This window comes from Lonchura striata, chromosome 30 (genome assembly GCF_046129695.1).
Source record: "Lonchura striata isolate bLonStr1 chromosome 30, bLonStr1.mat, whole genome shotgun sequence".
NCBI classification, from domain to species: Eukaryota; Metazoa; Chordata; class Aves; order Passeriformes; family Estrildidae; genus Lonchura; species Lonchura striata.
The window spans coordinates 2,837,688-2,847,566 of record NC_134632.1 but is presented as its reverse complement, the minus strand read 5'-3'; the positions used below and the strand labels follow the sequence as shown (position 1 = coordinate 2,847,566).

The 9,879-nt window shown below is 55.7% G+C and overlaps 1 protein-coding gene across 3 annotated transcripts in view; it reads left to right on the top strand.

The window, feature by feature from the left end:
- Positions 1–7,055: 7,055 nt before the first annotated feature.
- ATP2B4 (ATPase plasma membrane Ca2+ transporting 4) overlaps positions 7,056–9,879 on the top strand; it is a 74,511-nt gene continuing 71,687 nt past the window's right edge. For all 3 annotated transcript variants that reach the window (XM_077789074.1, XM_021538796.2, XM_021538795.2), the window contains exon 1: positions 7,056–7,204. The gene's annotated coding sequence lies outside the window, so the exon portion shown is untranslated. The remainder of the gene's footprint in view (positions 7,205–9,879) is intronic.

The window sequence follows — 9,879 nt, the reverse complement described above, 5'->3', positions numbered from 1 at the left end:
TCTCCCCGCATCCCTGGAGGGAAGGACGACCCCAAAATAGCCCCAAAGTGGGGCTCGGGAGCTCCTCCGCCTCTCCAGCTCGTGGCTGACAGCTCGGGAGTGACGGGCAGAGCTTTCATCTCCCTGTCCCCGAGCTGTCACTTGGCACCCCTCGCTTTCAGCACCACCCACCGCGCTGTCACCGCCAGCAGCGGGGACTTTCCTGGGGCCCACCAAGGTCCCCGAGCTGTTACCGCGCTGCAAACACCACGCACGAGGTTCCTCCTCGATGGCAGGAATGAAACGAGGTCGGAACTGGAGGGGGAAAAAAAAAAATGTTCATTTCGGGATCTCGGTGGGGATTTTCCCTGCAGGTGTTTTCTGTGGGAATGCAGAGCTTCCCTCTGGCTGACCTGGGACCCTGGCAGGGGTCAGGAACCCCCCTGGACAGAGCCCCCAGAGACACTGGCTGTGATCTCTGGCCATGGAAAAGAGTTTTCAATCTCACAGGATCAATTACCAGCTCTGAGTGTTTGATATAAGTAATAATTAAGTGTGGCACGGGTGCAAAAGTAAAATTTTAGGATTCTAGATGAGGGGTCCAAAGGGGACAAGCTGGAGGAAATTGGGTGTGCCTTGTCCTTTTTCTCCTTCTTCATGCCCTCCATGTCTCATTGTGGTGTTGGCATTTTTCTGTTGGTTCAGGCTGGGGACACACTGTCCAACGTAGGTGACAGATATTGGCACGTTCTTGTAAATCCAGCCCAGGGAGTTTCTGGTATTTAATGTTTGTAACATCCCACTGAGGGCAGAGCCCCACACGCTGCCCTGCAGGACAGAGCTGGGCAGGGCAGCAGAACATGTGAGAGATAAACAGAATAAACAACCTGGAAACCAGCACAGACCAATTATGGCTTCTGCTTTGGCAGCGGGGCAGAAAAACCCCCCAAAATTTTCTACAATCTCAGAATCATCAATACCTCGGATTCCGACAGTTTTCTGCCCCTGCGAGGACAGAAAATCTCCTGGCTAGCTCGCCAGATGAAAAATCAAAATGTCACAATTTTAATAAAGATTTGTAGGGAACGGTAACTTTTCATTTTTTTAACGCTGGGATTTCCCCTCCCGCAGGGATCCCCTTCAAAGGGCACGCACAAAAATTTCTTTTATTATTCTGCACTAATTTATATATACATAGAATCTTATAATATGATTATATGCATTATATGATGCAGTATATGATTGTCATGATTATAATGCATATGATTATAATATGATTATATGATTTTATGCATAGTTATTTTGTTAATTTTGAGTTGCAATTTATAGTTGGCCCTTTGTATAGAGAACTCTTTAATCTCTTTGGTTATTCTTGCAGACTTTTATTTTCTTAGTTTTAGAGTTTAAGGTGCTCCTCTTATCTCTTCACCTTAGAAATCACATTTTTTTACTTTAGCTGGGACAGTTTTACAAGCACAGTATAGTTAACAGACTAAGCAGGAGATTTTACTCGTGTTAGTAAGCTGTGTAGTATACTTGACTTAGATCTAAATAGATTTTTTTACCTTGTTAAATTTTATTCTATTTCATCATCCATGGAAAAGCACGGATCCAGCAGCCCGGAATTCCCCTCATCCCCAGCAGGGATGCTTGGGAAGGAGCAGCCCAGAGGCTCCTCCTGAGCCTCAAATTCACAAATTTTGGGGGTTTAATGATGGGAATCCAGGGCATCCCTCTGGCTACCCTGGAAGCAGAGGGATGCCCTGGATTCCCACATTTAATAAACAAATTTAAATCCCGCCGTGCTTCCAACCGGGAACGCGCAGGGATGGGGAAGGGAAAGGCTCCCAGGCACTCTGGTGATCAATTCTGTAGGTGAGCAAATAATTTCATCTGCTAATTACGGCCATAAAGCAAAAAATCCCTCCCAATCCCCAAATTCCTCCTCTGGCCTCTCCTGTCAAGGCCCTTTTCCCTAATGAAGGAGCTGCTTAATTAGGAATTAATGGGGCTGTTGGAGTGATTGGGAGGAGGAATAGGCTAGGAAAGGTTCATTAGTGAAGTGATGGGTAATTAGCACTTCCGTGGCTGCGGGAATTTTTTTTTTTTTTGGGAGGGGGGTCTCCAAAGACCTTGGAGTGAGCAGCGAATTGGTGTGGATGCCATGGGACATTTTCCATGGGCATCCCAAATTCCAGGCAAGAATCCAAACCTTGACCAGGCACCTCGGGGTGCTGCAGCTCAGGGGTGAGCAGGCAGAGGGAAAAGAGGGAGAAAAAGCAGGAAAAAAATCTCTTAAATCCGCTTTTCATCAGCTGTGGGAGCATCTCCAGCTCCGTGGTGCCTCCAGGACCCCCGGCATTCCCGGCAGAGCCTCTCCAGGGTTTATTTATCCCCGAGCACATCGCTGCTCTCCCTATATTTAGCCCTTGAATGGAGAGAGATTTTACAGACGCCTGACTCTGCCTTGTGCTCCAAAAGTCACTCAGTGTTTCCATGAGAAACCCGCGGGGAGTGGGGGGGGGATCCAATCCGGAGCTCCGTGACAAAATCCTGCCCAAAATCCTTCCCAAAATCCTTCCCCGCGTATTCCAGCAGCGCTGGATTTACCCCGTCCGCCCCCTCCGGGGATGAGATCAGGATCTGGCCCCGGGTTTTGATGGGTTTGTAACTTGGCTGATACAACTCGGCTGATTTAATTCATTTTTCAGGCTCAAAAACTCCACCTACAAGTTCCCAGCCTGGGAGGCATTAAAAGCAAATTAATCCAAATATTAGAGGCTGGGTTTAAAGGGAAATCATCAGGGAAGGTGGATTTTTTTTTTATTATTATTATTTTGGGTTTTTTTTTTTTTTTTTAGGGAAGAGCCTGGGGGAGAAGTTTTCTATTTTGGGGTTATTTATTTTACCTTGGTGCTGCCTCAAGGCCTGGCACTGCCCACTGCTCTGCTTCACTTCCAGAGCAGCCAGAAAAGCGCTGGGGGAGGAAAAGAGGTGGCAAAAATCAGGAAAACAGCCGAGATTCCCATGGGGATTTAGGTCCTTGGTGGAGAATTTGGGTGCTGCCGGTCACTGGGGGAGTTTGGCTGATTTTCCAGGGAATGGGAAGGGAGAGGCCTCAGGGATGTGGTGGGGATCCAGAGGAGCTGGGTGCAATGAATGAGAGAAATCCACTGGGAATCCACCCGGGAATCCAGCCAGGAATCCACCTGGGAATCCACCCAGGAATTCACCTGGGAATCCACCCAGGAATCCACCCAGGAATCCACCCAGGAATCCACCCAGGAATCCACCCAGGAATCCAACTGGAGATTCACCTGGGAATTCACTTGGGAATCCACCCAGGAATTCACTTGGGAATCCACCCAGAAATCCACCCAGGAATTCACACAAGAATCCACCAGGGAATCCATCCAGAAATCCACCCAGGAATTCACACAAGAATCCACCAGGGAATCCATCCAGAAACCCACCCAAGAATCCATCTGGGAATTCACCCAGGAATTCATCTGGGAATTCACTTGGGAATCCACCCAGGAATCCACACAAGAATCCACTTGGGAATCCACTTGGGAATCCACTTGGGAATCCATCTGGAAATACACCCAGGAATCCACCCAGGAATCCAACTGGGAATTCACCCAGGGATCCACCCAGGGATCCACCCTGGAATTCACCCCAAATCCAGCCTGTCCCTGCTGTCACCCCAAATCCGTCCTGTCCCATCTGTCACCCTATACCAGCCCGTCACCATCATCACCCCAAATCTGTCTGTCCCCATCATTACCCCAAATCCAGCCTGTCACCCCAAATCCAGCCTGTCACCCAAAATTCAGCCTGTCTCTTCTTTCAGCCTATACCATCCTGTCCCCAGTGCCACCCCAAATCCAGCCTGTCCCAGTGCGAGCAGCGTGGGGACACCTCTGTCACCTCCCCGGGGGTGGCCAAGCCACTGGGAGGAGCAGGTGAGTGGAGCAGGAGGGAAGCAGAGACCAACACAGAGGGTCCCAAAATATTCTGTGAAGGAATTTTTCCCATCTGCAGCTCGTGGGGACAGCTCGGTGCTGACTTGGAGGTGATACTCCTGCTCCTGCTCCTTCTCCTCCATGTTCTTCTCCTTAAACGTGGCCTGGAAGAAGCTCTGGGGCCGTTCATGCCTCTCAAAAATCACATTTCCCCACACGGATTTCGGGATTTTGGCTGCTCCCTCCCGCAGCCGCTACCCTGGGGTGGAAAACCTGTTTTTCCCCTTTTTAACCCAAACCCAATGCTGCAAATTCCCGGCAAATTCCTGCTCACACGGCTTCCCTGGGGCAGGAAGGCTGATTTCCTTCCAGGAGCCCAAATCCAGATGGTCAGAGATTCCTTCCAAGCTCCCAGAACCTGTTGGAAAAGGCCATTATGTCTCAATAGCAGCTCTGCATGGGAAGCCGTGCCTGCCAGCTGCTCCAACACCTCTTTTCCAAGCTGTTCTGTGAACCAGCCTGCTCAGGGCTGGCAGATTTTGGTGGAGGAATAAAAATCCCTGTGTTTATTCCCATTTTTTTGTGTGTGGCGGGCAAACGTGGAGTGAGTGAAAGGGGCCTGAGTTTGGTTTTTGAGTCTTTGTCATGAGAATGCCCAGCCCTGAAATATTTTATATTTTATTATCTATAAAGCTATAAATCTATAAACCTATAAATCTAGAAATATATACATATATACATATATACATATATACATATATACATATATACATATATACATAATAAATAAATAAATAAATTTATATATATGTTTTATTTTCAGTAGGAATAACCCTGGAAACTCCCAAGGAGCAATTGAGGAGGAATTCCAAACCCAGGGCATTTTCCTCTTCCCAAAGGTGGTTGCGAACAATGCCCAATCACTTGTTTTTTTTAAAATTTTAAAAGTTCGATAATAATAAAATGGTTATAAAAATAATAATACAATTAGAGGAATAAAGTTTAGAGTTAGGACAATACAAGACAATACAAAGCAAAGAATTATGGATGTTTGGGTGCTTTAAGTCATGAAAAGCATGACTTGTGAACAAAAGAATCATCCTTAAACCAATCCACTTGTTGCATATTCATATATCCTTCATGGTTATGCATATATTTTATTTAAAACAAACTCTGTCTGTTGTATGTCAGTTGTTTCCTTTAATCCCTGGGCGTCTTCGATCTGAGCAAGGCCTGAAGAAATTAAGCTTATTCTGATAAGAAGCCATAAATTCTTCTCTTTTAGAAGATTTTGGTGTTCCTTGAAGCGAGTATCTCATTCCTAAAAAAATAAAAAAACAACTTCCCCCACATACATAGTCTATATTTTAACATTAAGTTGTAACCTAAAAGTACATTTAACACACTACCGAAGAGAATTAGCACAGCATCACTTTCTAACATTACACACATAATATTCTTCGTGCCATTTGCGAAAAGCCAATCACAAAATCTGCATTTTTCACAGTCGTGCTCCAAAGGATGCGGAGATGGAATGAAATCCAACCCGGGCAGCTCTGATGTCGCTCGGGTGACTCCAAAAAAACATTCCCAGCTCCAAAAAAATCCCCTGGATCGGCTGGGCTGGGCGAGAAGGTCCATCCCGGAGAGCTGAGGGAGGAATTCTGCTGGAAAATGGGGTGGAAATGAATTCCCAGGGCTGGCAATGTGGAATTCCCGAGGTGCAGGCCCAAACCTCTTGGGATAGCTAATGAGGGGCTAATTAACGAGGGCTAATGAGGGGCTGTGGCCGCAGGGGTGTTGCACTGGTTAAACTGGAACAGCTGGAGCCCAAACTGGGATTTGGGAGGGGATTTTTGGAACCCCCTCGAAGCCCTGCATGGAATCCTTCCATGGGGAATTTTATCCGGGTTCCTTTAGGAAAAGGGGCGAGGGTGGGATTTGGGGTGGGGGGGTTGGGCGTGCTGGATCTCAAGGTGTCAGCACCCCCAAATTTGTGCTGCCTATGAGGGGACAGGGTGGGTCAGAGCCACCCCAAAAGTGCTAAAACCCCCCAAAAAACCCCAATTTTGTCCCAGGTCACAGAATTCCTTCTGCCACCTCCACGGCCGGAGTGGGGAGGGGGCTGGGCATGAGGGTGCCAGCGGTTTTTGGGGTGCCCACACTGCCCTGGGGGGTCCCCACAGGTTTTGGGGGTGCACACTCCAATCTGCTTTCAGGGTGGGGTCCCCACATTGCCCAGGGGTGTCCCCACTCTTCCCGGGGGTGCATCTGCCTCCCTGCCCAGCGTGTCCCCACCCTGCTTGGGGACCCCCATATCGCCCCGGGGTGTCCCCAACTCTTCCCAGGGGTGTCCCCACATCGCCCAGGGAGTGTGCCCAAATTTCCCAGTGGTGTCCCCACCCTTTTGGGGGTGCACCCACTGCCTTGTCCAGCGTGTCCCCACCCTGCCTGGGGAACCCCGTATTACCTGGGGGTGTCCCCACCCTGCTTGGGGACCCCGATATTACCCGGGGGTGTCCCCACATTGTCCGGGGAGGTCCCCACACTGCTTGGGGGTACCTGGGGTGGCACCTGGGGGTCCCCACATTGCCCATTGGGGTCCTCACATTGCTCGGGGGGTCCCCACATTACCTGGGGGTGTCCCCACCCTGCTTGGGGACCCCGATATTACCCGGGGGGGTCCCCACATTGCCCGGGGGAGTCTCCCCTCTTTCTGGGGGTGCATCTGCCACCCTGTCCAGCGTGTCCCCACCCTGCTTGGGGACCCCGATATTACCCGGGGGTGTCCCCACATTGCCCGGGGGAGTCTCCCCTCTTTCTGGGGGTGCATCTGCCACCCTGACCAGCGTGTCCCCACCGTGCTTGGGGGTCCCCGATATTACCCGGGGGTGCCCCCACCCTTTCCAGCCGTGCACCCCCCGCTCTGCCCGTGGGCTCCTGCCATGTTCGGGGTCCCCCACGCCGCTGTCCCCCCCTCGCTGGTCCCTTCACCCCGTTCCTGTCGCCGTCCCCCTTAAGCGGCCGTCGGGGCGTGCAGCCACCTTAAGGGAGCCCCTCCCCCGGCGGGCTGGGACGAGCCCTCCCCCTCCCTGCCCGCCGTCCCCTCCCTCGCCGGCCCGGCCCCGCACGGCCCCGCACGGCACGGGGGGTTGCCATGACAAGCATTTTCTCCCGTTAGCTCCGGGACCGCTCCCCCTCCAGCCCATGGCCAGTCGCGGGGGCTCCGCCGCCAGCCGGGCGCCGTGGGACCGGAGCCGGTGAGTGCAAGGGGTGGGGGGGACACGACCCCGAGAGCTTGGGGGTACGGGGGTCCCGCGGGGGGTTTGAGGTGTTGGGGACACGGCGGGGGGACGCACGGGAGTGGCGTGGGGTGGCTGCGGAGCGGGGGTCTGTGTCGGGGCCGGGGGTGGGAGCATCGCCGCCCCCGCCGTGGGGGCGGTGGGGCGCTGGCAGCGGGGGTTTCACCGCCCCGCTCCGTCCCGGTGCAGCAGGTGGGATGGGGGGGCTCGCCGTGGGTTCTACATCACGGGGGGGTCGGTGTGGGACCCCCCCCCAGACCCCAATCCCACGTGGGAGAAGGGTGGGGTGGTGGGGTGACCGCGGTCCGGCCGCTCCGGGGCGTGGGCGGCTGCGGGGAGTGCAGCCCCCAAATTTCTCGTGGGGGGGGTAACTCCGGCAGCCCCCCGGGTTTTGGGGTGGGGAGGATGCTCCGGTCGGATCCTACAACTTGTTGCCCGCCCTTGAGGTGGCTGTGTGTGTGCGGGGGGGAGGACGGTGCGGGGTTCCCGGTCGCGCGTGTTGCTGGATTTTTTGGGAGGCAGCGGGTTGTGGCATTGCGGGGAGGAGGAGGATGAGGATGATGGAGGAAGGAAGAGGCGGGGGAAGGGGAGGGGGGCTTGCGGCAGCCCAAGGACAGAGCGGGGAAGGTGCTGCGTGGGTGGGTTTGGGGTGGTTTTTTTCCCCCACGCGTGGGGCAGCAAAGGGGGCTGCTCCCTGCCTGGAGTGGGGTGACTCGGGTGGGGGGCGCGTGGGGAGGGTGGGATGCGGTGGGGAGGTGCGTGGGAGGGGAGGGGGGGTTTGCCCACGCCACGGCTGGGCACGTCTCCCTCCTGCCTGCACCAATCCAGCTGGGCAGAGCCACAGCAGAGAAAACAGGAGTGGGGAGGCGGAAAATAAATTAAAAAATAAATCAGGAAATCTATTGCAAGCTCGGCCAGGCTCTGGCCTCGTCCGCCTCCTCCTGCCTCTGTCCCCAGCGCTCTCGCTGCATCCCAGCCCGGCTCCGGAGCCTCCCAGCATCCCTGGCCTGGCTCGGTGGGTCCGTGTCCCCCGTGGGCTGCCGGCGGCGGGGGCGGGGGGGGCTGTGCGGAGCTGGGTGGTCCCTCCCCGCTTCGCCAGAGGCGAGTGGAGATGTTGGGAGGGGAGGAGGGACAATAGGTTATTGTGCTCTTATCTCTGGAGACCTGAGCTTGGGTGGGGGTTTGCATTGCGAAGCCCAAACCAGTGCAGCCAGTTTCTGCCCGTGGCCGTGGACTGGCAGCCCCGGACGTGGGTGGACGGGCAGGAGCCGAGGGCAGCGAGCCGGGGTGGAGGTGAGTGCTCGGAGCTCGCCATGGGGCACCCAGAGCCGTCCTGGGGCCGGGGGACCCCCGAGGTGAGCCCCCCATCCCAAACCCCTTGGGCTGCGTGGGCAAGGCAGGGGCTGCACCGCTGCCTGCGCCCTGCCTGCCTCCAGACATTGCCCTCAATCTTTCGCTTTTCCGAGCACTGAAACGCACCTAAATTATTCAATCATGAGCGAGCGAGGCTGACGCCCCCGCGCTCCGCCAGCCCCACCCCGCCGCGCCCCGGGGATCCCTCGCCGGCCCTGGGCTTCCCTCCCCGGCTGCCCCCTCGGGTGACCGCCCGGACCCCTCCGTGCGGCCAGGCTGGCGGCTCGGGGGGGCTGGAGGTGCCCTTCGGATCGGAGCGGCGGAGGACCCTTCCTCAAAGGTGGGCGCTGGGTGGGCTTGGAGGCCAAATTGTGAGTGCCCGAGGCCCGGCTGCATCGCCTGGGCTGGCGGATGGCCGCGGCACGGGGAAGGTGCCGGTGCCGGGATGGTGCGGCTGGAGCTGGGAGGAGGCAGCGCTTCCCCGTTCCGGCCCCGGCACCGCGCGTTCCCCGCGGGCTCCGGCCCCGGCCCGCCCTGGCCGCCGGCGGGGCCGTGGCTGCCGCTCCCCGTCCTACCTACCCCGGCTCCTTCCCGGCTGGAAAAGCGCTGAGAAGTGCTGCAGGTAGAGAGGTTTGAGAGGGCGCATTCTGTTGTTGGGTGTTGGTTTCTTTTCTCCTTCCTTTTTTTTTTTTTTTTTTTTGTATTTTTTTTTTTTTTTCCGCTGGCGATGATGACGGAGGGAATTCCCTGCGCTGCCGGCTCGCCGCTCGCGTGCCGTGGGTCCGCATCTCTTCCCGGGGGAATCTGCCGCTGTCACCCCAGCCTTGCGCCTCCGGAGCCGGGAGCCGCCGCGCCCGAGCCCCCGGGCAGGGCGGGGGCAGCCCAAGGGTGGCACGGCTCCTTGGGCAGGATGAGTAAGAGCAGCAGGGAGGGACGCCTGCTCCTCTCCACTATTGTTTAGCAGTCGAAAGCTCCGGGGTGGAGCTGAGCCTGGAGTTTCCCCTTGTCCCCAAGCCCTGCGAGGCGAGCCCGCTCCTTCCCCGCCGCCCCTCGCCGGGGCCGCGCGTTCCCCGCGCGTTCCCCGCTCCTCTCTCGGGTTATGTGTTTTCTTCTAGTTTTTTTTTTTTTTTTCTATTCCTGTTTCTCCTCCCTGCTAGGCCACGAGCGGAGTTTTCCCGCAGGGTTGGAGCCTGCGGGGAATTTGGGGACCCAAATCTCTGCGGTGCCGGGGGGGACTCGCAGCCGCCACCCGCTCGCTGCTGCTGCTCCCCGAGCACGGC